Consider the following 15,001-nt stretch of genomic DNA (forward strand, 5'->3'; position numbering starts at 1 on the left):
TCAAGGAGTTCACAAGAGTGGATGAGCACAAGGTGCCTCCTTGGGCTACAGACTGCTAAGGGACAAAGCACGTCTTCATTAGTGCTCAATCTGTGCAGCTGATAACAGGAACAGGGTATCCTCAGAATTCAGACAAGGTTCTCCAAGAGGTTTTATGGAGGTATTAAAACTCAGGATGTGCTATGTGCTGTACAGATCAGTCCTGAACTTGGGCACGTGGTATATCTTTTACTAAGGCAGTTTAATGCGAATGCAAATACCACCAACATTTTCTAATTGACTCAAAATTACCATCATTATCATTCCAATTAGATTACTGTGGTGAGAGGTTTAATTTCTCTATTTTCCTGGGGATAGTGGCACCTTTGCTAATATTAAGAAAATCATACTAAGGATCATTCTATCAACTTCATGTTTGACCCTCTACCACAAAATTACAGTGTGTATTAATATAGTATATTAATCCAAAAAGCTAAAGCAGGTGGAATCACTAGAAATTAATTAACATTTAATCTGTTATGAAAACTATATCAGACGTATGAACCCTGTGGCTATCAACGACTCAGAAATATAAGGATCTGGGGCACCTGGGTGGCTCAGTTGGTTAAGTGTCTGACTTTGGCTCAGTTCATGATCTCGAGATTTGTAGGGTCAGGTCAGGCTCTCTGCTTTCAGTGCAGAGCCCGTTTTAGATCTTCTGTCTCCCTCTCTCTCTACCCCTCCTCACGCATGCTCTCTTTCACCTCTCTCTCTCTCAAAAATAAACAAACATTAAAAAAAGAAAACAAATATAAGGATCTGTCACAAGGAGGGTAGTATTATGACAGCTCTGATGTCTTATAACATCTACTAAATTTGCCTAAACATGAAGTAGTATTAACATATTGGTTCTAATTGTATGGATTTCACTTTAAAGGAATATAAATATAGCTCAATTACATTTCATTTAAATCATCACTCCGGAGGTTGCAAGATAATTTAAATGTTTCAAACAGTAATATGTGGAGTTATTCTATTAATGTACTAAGGAGGTACTACTAACAGGGAAGAATCTTCAAAAGGCCTAATCAACCTAGGCCACCCTGGATAGGCACATACTTTGGTAAGTATTCAACAGTGATATAAGTGTCTTAAGAAAGGCAACCCAATGCCCTTCCTTCCACAGTACTAGGCATTCTTTAAATGAAGCATCCCAAGGGATATGCTAACAAAAAGCTAAACTATGAGCTTATTCCCATGTTAAACACAAAACAAACACAACACCCTGCAAAAAAACAAGCGTACCCTGTACAGCTTAGCTATGTTAAAAAACAACATGTACTATATGATTACAATTTTTTAAAGTGTAATATATACAGATAGAAGGATATATACACACCAAATGTATTTCTCTGGAGAGATTAGAGGTGACATTTTCTTTGTATATTTGTTCAAATATATTTCAAATTTCTATAACAAACATTTAGTGACCAAAAAAAAAAAAAAACCATTTATAATTGTAATGCTAATTATAACTATAATTTTATAATTCAAATAACTAAATTTGAATTATATTTACCCCTTTAAAAGTTTAAATAAGTATTCTTGCCTTAAGTTTACAACCTAGGGCAGCAGAGTATTCAGGCAAACCTGTAAAATGAATTATTAACATAAAATTACATGTAGAAAGTGGGAATGTAAAATGCTACAGCCAATGTAGAAAACATTATGTCAGTTCCTCAAAAATTAGACAGAATTACCATGTGGTCTAGCAATTCCACTTCTAGTATACACACAAAAGAACTGAAAGCAGGGCCCTGGAACAGATAGCTGTTCAGAGCAACATTACTCACAATAGCCAAAAGGTGAAAAGCCAAATATCCACCAACAGATACCCAGATAAACAAAAGTGGTTATCTACATACAATGGAATATTATTTAGCCTTAAAAAGAAATGACTGATACATGCTATCACAGGGAAGAACACTGAAGACATCATGCTAAGTGAAACAAGCCAGACACAAGAGAACACAATTGTACGATTCCACTTACACGAGGCACCTAGCCTCATCAAATTCATTAGAGGCAGAAAGGACAGTAATAGCTGCCAGGGACCCGGGGGGAGAAGATAATGGGGAGTTACTGTTCAATGGATACAGAGTATTGGTTTGGGATGATGAAAAAGTTCTATGGAGACAGTGGTAACAGCTGCACAATAATATGAATATATTTGTCACTAAACTGTATATTTAGAAATGGGTAAAATAAGAAATTTTATGTATATTTTACATTTTTAAAAAATCAAATTATGATACCATGGGTTTACAACAAACCCACAGTAAACTCAGAGATATAGTTTTTTAATTAAATATAAAAGTGGTTCAGTCCTAAAAACTATTTTTGGAAAAGTACAATCACAATTCATGAAATCTGGCTTGGTAAGGCAAGTTCAGATTAGAGAAATCCTGAGTGAACCTTTCTAAAAGATATATAGCCTTCTTAGGACTTTCCAGCATATACAGCAATTCAAACTAAACCAACTAATTGTTATGATGACCAGTCCTCCCATGACTTACTGTTAATCATAAAAATGAGTTGTAATTAGTCAATTATATTAATAACCTCTGAAGAACTTCAATAAAATAATCTTTTTTTCTTTTTGCAACATTTTTTATACCCATTATTTAGGAAGTACTTTCTTGTAAAAAGCATTGATATGCTCAGCCTCAGTTATCACTCACTGTGCATTAATAGGTGAATCAATAATTTTTTGTTGTTGTTTTATGGAGATAAAGCAAGAGTAGAAGAACAGAAATGAGAAATGCAAGCAGAGGATGGAAAAGAGTTGTAACGTTCTGAGAGGATAACATGCCAACCCACTTGGATCTCCCTATTTTCTTTGACACTTGAAAATATATCCTATATTCCCATAGACTTTTTCTGCGTCCACTGGTAGTGTAGATCCAATTCCCATTCCCTGGGATGGCTTTTCCTAGCAACCAGCACTGTCCCTCAGAGAGCTAGAGCATGGAGAAGAAAAGGTTATTTTATTTTACACTCTGAAAGCAAATTTAGTCAAGAGGACAAACACAGACCTTCCAATTTTAGAAATCTACATTTAGAACTGGAAGACTAAAGGAGTAATGTAGCGACCAATCTTTTGATCCCTCTAAGAGCATATTTATTTTCCATTCCCCTAGTGCTAAAGGAAGGTGGGGAATGTTTTGCTTTACTGATATAGCAAAAATATATCTGAATACATTTACAGAATTCAAAAAAACAGGAAATGGAGAAAACAGTACAGGAAAACTTTGTTTTTGATAACATAATGCTCTCAATATTAAACAACACTAGAAATTAAGAGTTATGACTTACAAGCATGTGGCTTCCACACAGATCTCAAGCCTCGTTCCAACTAGAGGCAGCTGGCACAAAGGAGATGGACACAACCAACGGGACTGCACACCTCAGAACCTGTCTTCTGCTGACCTACAAGCTTGCTGAGGAAAAGAGGTCTGAATAGTGTGAACAGCCCTGCAGACCTGGTTGGCACCAAGATTCTCTCTCTTCTTCTGGTGTCATTCTTAGGGCAGGGAGCGAGCCTGTATGATTTTTTATCGTGGAAGCGGATTTTCTCACAGTAAACATAAAAGACTCTGAATGGCGAATCAATCTGTTTAAAAATGGGCTCCGCGTTCTTTACAAGATACAGCCTGGTGTAGACTATTTGAAACAGCTATGTCAAATACGAAAAAATATTTAACTGCAAAAAAAATTTATTTCAATTAAAGCACTGACATGTTCACTGAAGATCTCTAATAGGGTTTTTCTGTTTTCATAAATTCGATGGGTTTATTTGTTATCAGTTATTTGTTATCAGTTTAAATTGCTAAGCTGCCTTATAATAGGAATTTATTTATAGCTAATGAGCCATTGATAAAGTCTAAGATGCTTTACAAAATAAGCACTACTGTATGACAACGTGAACAAAGTAATAGCATATATTACTTCTCCTGACAATGACCCCACACACCAAGAAGGCTGGGGGAAATCATCAAGAGCAATACGTTTACGTCCCTGCCTTTGAGGAGATTATGGTCTAATAGAAAGTCCAATCCTAGGAAGCAGAAGCCTAGAATACAAATACAAGTAGAGTAAGCAAACAACGGAATACAACATACAAATCTATAGTCTATGTGATACACGTTAATGTATATATGGAAAAAAATATGTGCACAAAGGTTACAACTATATGAAAATTATATATCCCAGAAAACTGCTACATGAAATCCCAGAAACCAAATTCTTAGTGTTCTAGCAGATGATAAAATGTAAGCATTTCCTCAGTGAAGATTACCCAGTTTCCTGCAGGAATGAGGGTTTTTTATAGCTTTCTTCCTTTTTTACCAATGGAAGTTCCTGTCTGAGCACAAAAGACTTAAGTGTGTAGCCATCTTTCTCTGTTTTTGAGTATTATATTACAATGCTAGTAAGCCTTCCAAAGATAAGCTCTAAAGTCTTAGGTAAACTTCTGGGGTGCAACTTTACAACTTGTCATGTCATACATCTATACTACAGCAAAAGAAATTCAAAAAGACCTTTCAAGTTACAGAAGAGCCAAATATTACTCTCATCAATTTCTTCCATACTTATTTTTTGTTCATTTAAGAGAGACAGTGTGTGCGCACAAGCGGGGGAGAAGGGCAGAGGAAAGAAAGACAGAATCTTAAGCAGGCTCCACACTCAGCACAGACCCCAATGCGGAGCTCAATCCCACGACCCTGGGATCATGACGTGAACCGAAATCAAGAGTCGGACACTCAACAGAGGGGGCTACCCAGGCGGCCCCACTTCCATACTTATTCTGATGGGCTTTTTGAGACTGAGCAGATGCTACACCTAGGACTTAGATACCAAATGTATTTCCCAGGTCCAGACGAGCCTCTACTCTAAGACAGACTCACCCTCAAGATTTTATAAGTAAAATTACACTTAGGGGGCATCTGGGTGGCTCAGTCGGTTAAGTGTCGACTTCGGCTCAGGTCCTGATCTCATGGTCTGTGAGTTCGAGTGCCGCATTGGGCTCTGTGCTGTTAGCTCAGAGCCTGGAGCCTGCTTCAGATTCTGTGTCTCCCTCGCTTTCTGCCCCTCCCCCACTCACTCTCTCTCTCAAAAATAAATAAACATTAAAAAAATTGTTTTTTAAAGATTAGACTTTAGGGGCACCTGAGTGGCTCAGTTGGTTGAGCATCTGACTCTTGATTTCAGCTCAGGTCATGATCTAACAGTTCATGGGATCAAGCCCCATGTCAGGCTCTACACTCACAGAGCAGAGCCTGCTTCGGATTCTCTTTCTCCCTCTCTCTGACCCTTCCCTGAACTCTCTCTCAAAACAAACAAATAAATAAATAAAACAAAAAAAACACTTTTAACTATTGCACCCATTCTGTGGTATAAGTACTGCAAAGAAACAAAGTTCTGGAGATCTGCTCAGACACATGATGCTCTTAGTGCCCCAGCTGCTAGGACAGCTGTCATCCACTTCTCTTTTCTGCAAGCTTATCTTACTACAAGAATGCAAGAGAATGCCCTGAACACCTGACAAAATCCACAAAGATAGAGGGGCTTTGAGAATGAGGCATTCTCCAAAAGAGTTTATGGCGTCCTTCATGAAGATGCCTATGAACAGGTGACAAGGTCATCCTCCTACCTTTACTTAAAAACAGACTGCTGTTGGGGCACCAGGGTGGCTCAGGTGGTCAAGGGTCCAACTCTTGAGTTCAGCTCAGGTCATGATCTCACCGCTTGTGAGATCGAGCCCCACATTGGGCTCTGCCCTGCCAGTTTGGTGTTCTCTCTCCCTCTCTCCCTCCTCCTCACGCTCTCCTTCTCTCTCAAAAACAAACGTTTAAAAATAAATAAAAATAAAAACAGACTGTTTTAGAATTTGCTAACACAGTGACCACCCTCTGGTCTCATCACTTTTGTTCAAATGTGTTACTCACTGGAGAAGACATACGTCATTTCCCAACTGCCAGGAAGTTACTTTACTTGAAACACAATTTGCAATTACGGCTTCTGGAAGCAATTCTTTATCCTCATCATCCAAAAGCCCACTTTCATTTCATTGCACAGAAACTTTAGGCAATTCTAGGACATAGGGAATCTGACAGCTCATTGTAAATGAAGAAATAATTCCAATGAAGCCATGTGCTCAGGTTAAAAGCAAACAACCCCTGGGTGGCTCAGTCGGTTGAGCGTCCGACTTCGGCTCAGGTCACGATCTCACGGTCCGGGAGTTCGAGCCCCGCGTCGGGCTCTGGGCTGATGGCTCAGAGCCTGGAGCCTGCTTCTGATTCTGTGTCTCCCTCTCTCTCTGACCCTCCCCCGTCCATGCTTTGTCTCTGTCTCAAAAATAAATAAACGTTAAAAAAAAATTTAAATAAAAGCAAACAACCCCAGTGGCAATAGTATTAGCAGGAAAAAAAAAAAAAAGATATCCAGGGTTGTGAAGCTGACTGTAATCTTATACAAGTATTGCTTCCATGAGATACTTTCATTTTTAAAACAAAAAACTTCCATGATTTGCAGTAATTTCTATAGTTTTGTTCTTTGTTTCCCCAAACATTCAAGGTTTTGTAAAATAAATTACATAAATACAGATGGGCCAAAAGCCTAAAGAAATGGATAGAACACAGTTATACTTTATTTTTCTAATGTGTTCAAAGCTGGAATACAGGGACCTAAGCTCAAATCTATTTACGGTATCATAACCCGTCCCACGTGAATAGCTCTAATGTGATTTTACCTACTATCCTCTGCCATAGGAGTAGTATCAACCATACCCTGCAATGGCCTAGTGCCAAACTAAAATTCCAGCAATGGACAGGCAGAACCGTACTGTAGTCCTTCAATGAAAGTTTACTGAATGTCCTCCAAGTAAAAAGGACACAAAGCCAACACCATGACACCCTTCCCTGACCCTGGCAGAACTTACATGGGGTCAGAGAGGTCTGGGCACATAAACAGATGTACACCAGAGTGGCCATTGCTCTCGTGGATAGTTGTGAATGCCACAGAAACACCAGAATTGGGAAGCGTCAACTACCTGTGAGAAGACAGGCACCCGGAACAGTGAATGTATATGCCAGGTGGAAGAACTGAAAGAAATTTAGCATGGCTGTAGCCAAAAAGCTTAGCCTTTATCCTATGAACAACATTCAATCACTGAAAGACCTTAAGCAGGGAAGTGGTATGATCAGATGTACGTCCGTTAAAGATTACTTTGGCTGAATGTATGGACCAGATGCTGATGAAGAAAACTCAGAGGGAGCCTAAGGTGGCTACAGCAAGCCAGGAAAGAAAGAAAAGAAGCCTGTACCAAGGAAGTGGAAATGGAGAAACCTGGACAGGAGACAAACTCAAGAGGATTCTGCAACTGACTGAATGGAAGAAGAGGAGCTGGATAAGGGAAAAGGGAGAGCGAAGGATTATACCCAGCTGCTCAGCTTAAGTAACTGAGTGAACGGTAGTGTCACTCACTAGGACCCAGAACACAGCAAATTTCAGGGTCGATGACGAATTCCACCCTGGACATTTTAAGTTTAGCCACCTGTGGGATATCAAAGTGGATATGTCCAATACATAGATTTGTAAATCTGAAGATCAAGAAAGAGATCTGGATTGAAGATGTGGAAATCTGGCATGAGATCACCCAGGGAAAAGTGTGTGGAGTAAGAAGAGAAGAGGATGTCGGAAAGAACTCTAAGAAAGTCGGACAGCAGAGAGACAAGGAACACCCCTGCGGAAGAGACTGTGAAGGAACAGGCAGAGTAGGAAGCAAACCAGGAGAATAGAGTCATGGAAGCCTAGGGACATGAGCATCACACAAAGGAGGCAGGTCAAGGTCTAATGCTGTTGAGACCAAAACAAGGTAAGGACTAAGAAATGCCCACTGGATTTGGCAAGAATTATTGATGACCTTCACGAGATGAATTTCGGTGAAGCTGTGGGTGGACGAGACCAGATTGCAGCAGGCTGAGGAGCATGTGAAAGGTGAAGAAGTGAAAACAATGACTATAAACAACTTGCTCATGAAGTCTGACTGTGAAGGAAAAGAAAATTAGCTAGGAGTAAACGTAAAATTGGCTGAAAGTGAAGGATGTATTTTGGGTCACCTTTTTATTTTAAACATATTAAAGCCTTAAAAAGGTTTACTTATTAATTTGTTTTTAAGATTTTAAGTAATCTCTATACCAAATGTTGGGCTCAAACTCACAACCCTGAGATCAAGAGTCACATGCTCTCCCAACGGAGCCAGCCAGGTGCCCCAAGAAACTTAAAATGTTTAAATGTTCACAGGAAGGACCCAGTAAGAGAGAAAGATAAGGGCAGGACATAAGCACTAAATAAGTAACAGGAAGTGGAATCTGAAGCAGAGGTGCAAGAGAAGCTATAGAAAGGGGGAGCTTCTTCTGTGAAAACAAAAGAGAAGAAAGATGGATACAGATGGAAGTGAATTTCATGGTTGAGGCACCAGAAGTTGGAAACAATTTCTTTCTCTTCCCTTTCTCTCCCCTTCTCTCTGCATTTTTCATTTCTACCAGCAACTTATGAGGGTTCCAACTGCCCCATATCCTTGCCAACACTTATTATGGTCTTTCTTATTATAGCCATCCTAGTGCATGTGAGGTAATATCTCATTGTGGGTTTGATTTGCATTTTGGGTCATTCTCTTCTGAAGTCATCTATTTCTCCCTGTGAAGAAAGAGAGAAGGCTTTCTGTTGAGAGTAAGAGGAAAGGTAGCAATAGAACGTGGAGTGGAGGGAAAAAAATGGAAAAGGTCTAACGTCTAAAGCAGGAAGAGTACTGACAGAGAAACCAATAAAGGGGATATGAGCCCAGTGGAAGCTAGAAACCAGAAGTCTGTACAAGTACCCCTCTGATCTCCTCCAAGTTTTTCTTCTCCAGTGAAGTGGGTCTTTTTCTTAAACTGATCTAACCAGAATTGGAATGGACAGTTGCTCATTTAAACACGATGAGAGAAGTGCCCCTGAACAATACATTATCTGTTGAAAGTCCAGTAATATCCACATTTGAAACAACAGTTTGCCTAAGATTCACCCTCCTTGAGAACAAAGCACCTCTCATACATGAGTTCACTGCAGACCTTGCATGTGTACTGTAAGTACTCACAACTACAATCATGGTACTAAATTCATCAAATGACAAACTGTAAGAAAAGACCACACACCCATCATCTCAATAATGGATAATTCCTTTAAAACATGTTAACTTAAGAAGGATAATAACCAGGGGCGCCTGGATGGCTCAGCCGACTGAGTGTCTGACTTCGGCTCAGGTCATCATTTCAGGGTTCAGGAGTTGAAGCCCCGCATCGGGCTCACTGCTGTCAGCACAGAGCCCGCTTCAGATCCTCTGTACCCCCCTCTCTATCCAGCCCTCCCCCGCTAGCACGCCCTCTCTCAAAAATAAAAAATAAACATTAAAAAAATGATAATAAGCAATTACACAAAATGATTTTTGACTTACCCACTTAGCTTGTAGAGCACAAGATATAGCCACAGTATTCGGTTAAACTAATTTGATAAGTATATCCTTATGTAAACATGAAGTAAAGACTTAATTTAGAGATTTATCACCAAGGCACGCTGACCACAATTTTCGCTCAGGGATCACATCCTGGGACTGACTTATAAGTGAACTAGTTTTACACCAAGGGTGCTATGCTGCTGCTTCAATCGTCTTTTGCTGAGTAACATACCATCCCCAAACTCAGTGGCTTAAAGCAAGAGCAACTTGTTATTTCTCTCAATTCTGTGTTTTGAGTAACTCGACTGAGGTTGCTCATGAGGTCATGGGCACTGGGAACTTAACTAAGGCTGACACAGGCCTCACTCACACAGCTGAGCCACTGCAGGTGGTCTCTCCTAGATTCAAATGGAGCAGACACAGACTCCATCTCTTAATGGGAGGTGCAGCAGTCAAGCCGAGGGATGGGAGGAACTGCTGGCAGTAATGGCTGAAAACACTCTACCACCACAGCTGTAAACAATATTACTAGATGTTTCCACTACACTATTTGAGTTCATGACTGAAGCAATAGAAGGGGGTCAGACTATCTCCAAAACTAAAACACTTGCATAAGTATTGAAAAGAACATCTCTGCAAACATATGCTTTTGCCCCCATAGTAATGTTAGTCTCAGGAAAGCCATGGAATCTTCGTTTCTGGGGTTGTGAGGAGGATAGACACCATCTTTCAGGAATGCTTGGAGTACAGTCTTTCCCAAATGAAATTCATTATCTCCTGAAGTCCTTTCACGCCTTACAATTTATTAGGTATGCATGAGTATGATATCATTTAGTAAAATCTAATACTAAAAAAAATAAAGGTATCCCTAGCTATTTGAACTCTTGCTATCCAAATCTATCTAAACTCAAAATCAAATAGATTTGACAAAGTTCTTTTTTTTTTTTTATTTAAAAAAAAATTTTTTTTAATGTTTTATTTATTGAGACAGAGAGAGACAGAGCATGAACGGGGGAGGGGCAGAGAGAGAGAGGGAGACACAGAATCAGAAGCAGGCTCCAGGCTCTGAGCCATCAGCCCAGAGCCCGACGCGGGGCTCGAACTCACGGACCGTGAGATCGTGACCTGAGCTGAAGTCGGCCGCTTAACCGACTGAGCCACCCAGGCGCCCCTGACTAAGTTCTTTAATACTGAAACTTTTGCTACTGGCTCTCCTAGACTCAGGTATGAAGTAGATTTGGATTATCACAGTATCCCTTACAACCTGAAATCTCACTATCTGAACACAGCAACCCCATAAACTCATACAGTAAAAAGGATATATGCCCCAAAATATTAACTGTTATCTTTAGATGGTATAATTACAGGTGATGTACATTCTTCTTTTTGCTTTAGTTTCTAAATTCTCTGTTTCCTTTCAAAATCTAAAAAGTCTATATTGTGACTTAATATACTTGGAAATATTTAAAAAAAAATTTTTTTTAATTTTAAAATGTTGTGGGTCAAACACGTAATTGATTTAGATAACCGACTTGATTAACTGACCTCTTCTGTGACATCTATTCTGTTAAAGTCAAACAACATTCATCATATGCCTCCTGTTCACTGCTCAACATGTATACAATATCTAACATTTTTAGTTGGTTTTTTTTTTAAACCACAGAATATTTTTAAAATGTGTAGTAAGGACCTGCCTGGACTCTAGACTCCATTAGGGCCCAAACGTTGTTTGCCATGTTTGACTTACTATTTAATGCAGTACACAGAAAAACAGAATAATGATGATGATGATGATGATGATGGTCTTTGACTTCCCTTCAGTTTCATCTTCCCCACTCTGACTTTCAGATAAAGGAGGACATGGTCTCAGACTTCCCAGCTTGAGCTGATTAAATTTTTTTTTAACATTTATTCATTTTTGAGAGACAGAGTGATAGAGCGCTGGGGAAGGGCAGAGAGAGAGGAAAACACAGAACCGGAAACAGGCTCCAGGCTCTGAGCTGTCAGCACAGAGCCCGACACCAGGCTCGAACCCACAAATCATGAGATCATGACCTGAGCTGAAGTCGGAAGCCTAACGGACCGAGCCAACCAGGTGCCCCTGAGCTGCTGATTATTAAGATGAAGCCAAGCTCTTGCTGCAACATATAAGCACTCTTTACTTTAAAATTTTTTAAGATTTTTTTTTTTTTTAAGCTGCAAACTTGATAGCTTTTTAAAGCCATTTGCTTTCTGAAGTTCCCAGAACTTTATCATTTGGGTCACACACATAAAAATCACTGTGGAAGAAATCTCGTTAATGATTAATACCCTTCTTCTTCTAGAGTGAAGAAGAAATGGGACCTGTCTAGAAGTACTTAATAAATAGACGGGATTCACACAATGGAATAAAAGATATCCATGCCACGGATTAATAGAATGAAAACAGGGGCGCCTGGGTGGCTCAGTCGGTTAAGCGCCCGACTTCGGCTCAGGTCACGATCTCGCGGTCCATGAGTTCAAGCCCCGCGTCAGGCTCTGGGCAGATGGCTCAGAGCCTGGAGCCTGTTTCCGATTCTGTGTCTCCCTCTCTCTCTGCCCCTCCCCCATTCATGCTCTGTCTCAAAAATAAATAAACATTAAAAAAAAATTAAAAAAAAAAATAGAATGAAAACATACAGTTACCTACTCAACCCTGAAAGCACTTCGAAGCGGAGAAATTCACCCAGTGGTCACTTCAAATAGATATTTCTAAAGTTTAAAACACACTATAAACCTCCCTCAGGGTTAGCTCATTTTTCCATTCTTTTTTGCATGATATATACCTTGGTGTTTTGATGTTACTATCCCACAATGCACAACAGTATTAGAAACTCACAATTTTTGCCTCCAAGAACTATAATCCTCCTCCCCCAAAAATAAATAGGCCAAAGTCAAATAAGACTCTGAACCTGTTTTTTTTTTTTTTTAAAGCAACATTACAATATTGCTTTAAAAACTGCAATTCCCAGCTGCAAAGAGGGCTTCGGAAAGTCTCGCATGCAAACAAACATACACAAAAAGCCACTTACGGGAGCGGAACAGAGCGTGCCTAGATGGTCATCTCACATAAAATAGAGCGGTTAGTGCACCCAAGGCAGGACAAGAGAAATATTTCACTCATTTCGCCTCACTCCTGGATAAAGGTCCCTAAGCGAATGCCCCGTTGTGGAGGCCGTGTTGTGGGGGAAAGGGAGACGGTGGAGAATATGGTCTGTGATACCACCACCCTCCCCGGAGATGAAGAAGATGCTAAGATCTTGGGAAAGGCCGAAAGAGGATGGGGAGGAGAGTCGGAGGGGAGGTCTCTTCTCAGCAAAACAGCGCCCAGAGCGGTAACAGGCTGCAGCTGTGAGCAAAGCCGCGTCCTAGCAGCTCAAAAAAGAGAGGGAGCAGGGAAAACTTTCCCTAGCCTCCCTGCACCCTCTCCCTCCTCCTCGGAGAAAACGCCAGCAGAGCTGCTAACGGTGCCGCGCCGGTGGCCCCGCCACCCGCCGGGTCGCAGCGCCCCGCGGACCGGGGGCCGGGAAGCCCAGGCCCGCAGCCGGAGGGAGGGAGGAGGTGGGAGAACGGGGCACACCAGCCCGGCCCGGGGGGAAGGGGGAGCAAGGAGAAGGGCAGGGGCGGAAGCGCCCCCCGCGAGCGCGGGCCCGCGCCCCACCGGCTACCTGGGCAGCCAGCTGCTGGTTCGCGCCGTCCGGCCGGGCCCTGCCGCGGGGAGCGCCGCGGGGATCTCGGAAGCTCGGCGGCCCGGAGAGTCGCCAGAGAACAGCGGTGCGGACGGCCGGCGAAGGGGTGGAGCGGAGTGAGGGGGGTGGGGTAAGAGGGCGCCAGGGGCCGGGCCGCCGGGTCACGTGGCCGGGCCGCCTCACGTGACGCCGACGCCACGCGCGCTGGGCGGACTCGGGGTTTATCCGCCCGCCCCGCGGTGGCTGCGAGTCAGTATTTTGGGGCTCTAGGCCAGGCGGCCCGGGGCTTCTCTGGAAGCCGATTGGCTGTCCTAGTCCTGCCCCGAAGCTTTGCGGAGAGTCGTGGTGGAGCTTGGTGGCTGCCGAGGCTCACAGGCTTTTGTCTCAGGGAGCCCGAGGGCTTGGCCGTGGGGGCGGCCGGCCAGCCACCCCGAGGGACCTAGGACGGAAAAGCGACGCGAAACTCCTTTCCCTGCCCCGTAGCGCGCCCTACTTCCTCTAGACACTACCCTGATGGTGCTACCCGGGACAAAGGTCGTCGGAGGAGATACTCCTTATATTTCAGGGATGACCTCCCCGCCCCCGCGCCCTGACCGACCGGTCAAAGGACACCTGCGCAGGACCTGAGGGTGGGGAGGGAAGGTGGCAGCTGGACCACGATCAGAAGGAAAAGTGAGGCACGGGGCCCAGATGATGAAAGGAAGGCACAGATACCTCGGAAGCAGGCTGTCAGGATTGGAAAGGACCTAAGACAGCAAATGACACAACCCGTTTCTTATTATAAATGAGTAAACTGAGGCCGGGAGAGCTTCATGCTGCTCTAGCCTGTCATCTATGGAGACCACAATCTTCTTGGTTAGGTATTGCACGGCTCTTTGAAAACTCCAGTTCGCTCCACAGAATAAAGTCCAAACGTCTTGGCATAACTTTCTAAGCAATCTTGTTGAAACTTAAGTTTTCCCACTTGAGCTCTGTTGAATAAACAGAAAAACATTTTCTAAGTATCACCAAACAACTCCGTTAATCTACTAGAAGGCTGCTTTTCCACATCTTCCAGCACTTACTCAACAGTACTCTTAGCCTCTGGCTCCGGAGATTTCCTGTTTTCCTTGACTACTCAGCTTTCTTTGGATTACTAACTTTTTCCCTAAGTTGTTTTTCTCGCCTTTGCATTCGTTCATTCTTTTGCCTCTATCTGAAATGCCCTGAATCACTACCCTCTCCCCACTTACACAAAACCAGAGTCAGACAGTACTTAAAGCATTAAAACTAGATTTTATTCAGAGACTATTGCAACAGTGCAAGTAAGCTTAGTTCTAGAATGAGGTCTCTTTTCTCCTATTGCAGTAATAGTTCCTGAATAAAATCTTTTACTGCTTTAAGTACTGTGGGGCTCTGGTTATCTTTAACCATACCCCCAAGGTACACATCAGTCTCCTAAGCTTATCTTTTAAAATCCTGGTCAAATACCACCCACTCTGGTCTTCCTTCTCTTCATCTTCCTCCCTGATTCAACAGCTCCAGCAACTGAAATTCATTCAGACAGTGTCTGATGTAACTTCTTTCCTAATTTCCTGGCAACTACAGATTCTGATAAACTAATCTCAGACTGCCCAGAAATGTACTGTACATTTCCTATAAGAGGTAAATTGTCTATTGCTATCTTCTTCCCTAGATTGTAAAGTCTTTGAAATGAGACATCTGGGCTTACTACAGTGCCTTCAGTATGCACTGAGTGAAGTGGCTCAACCAAGGTTGTAGC

The 15,001-nt window shown here is 42.1% G+C and overlaps 1 protein-coding gene across 3 annotated transcripts in view; it reads right to left on the minus strand.

The window, feature by feature from the left end:
• The window catches only part of RCBTB1 (RCC1 and BTB domain containing protein 1), a 53,089-nt gene extending 39,728 nt beyond the window's left edge, over positions 1-13,361 (minus strand). For 2 of the 3 annotated variants that reach the window (XM_060637914.3, XM_060637915.3), the window contains exon 1: positions 13,219-13,361. The gene's annotated coding sequence lies outside the window, so the exon portion shown is untranslated. Of the gene's footprint in view, positions 1-11,279; positions 11,934-13,218 lie in introns of those variants that run through there. The other variant, XM_078433874.2, reaches the window with a different exon arrangement.
• Positions 13,362-15,001: the final 1,640 nt, after the last annotated feature.

Source organism: Panthera onca, chromosome A1 (genome assembly GCF_046562875.1).
Source record: "Panthera onca isolate mPanOnc1 chromosome A1, mPanOnc1 haplotype 2, whole genome shotgun sequence".
Taxonomy (NCBI): domain Eukaryota; kingdom Metazoa; phylum Chordata; class Mammalia; order Carnivora; family Felidae; genus Panthera; species Panthera onca.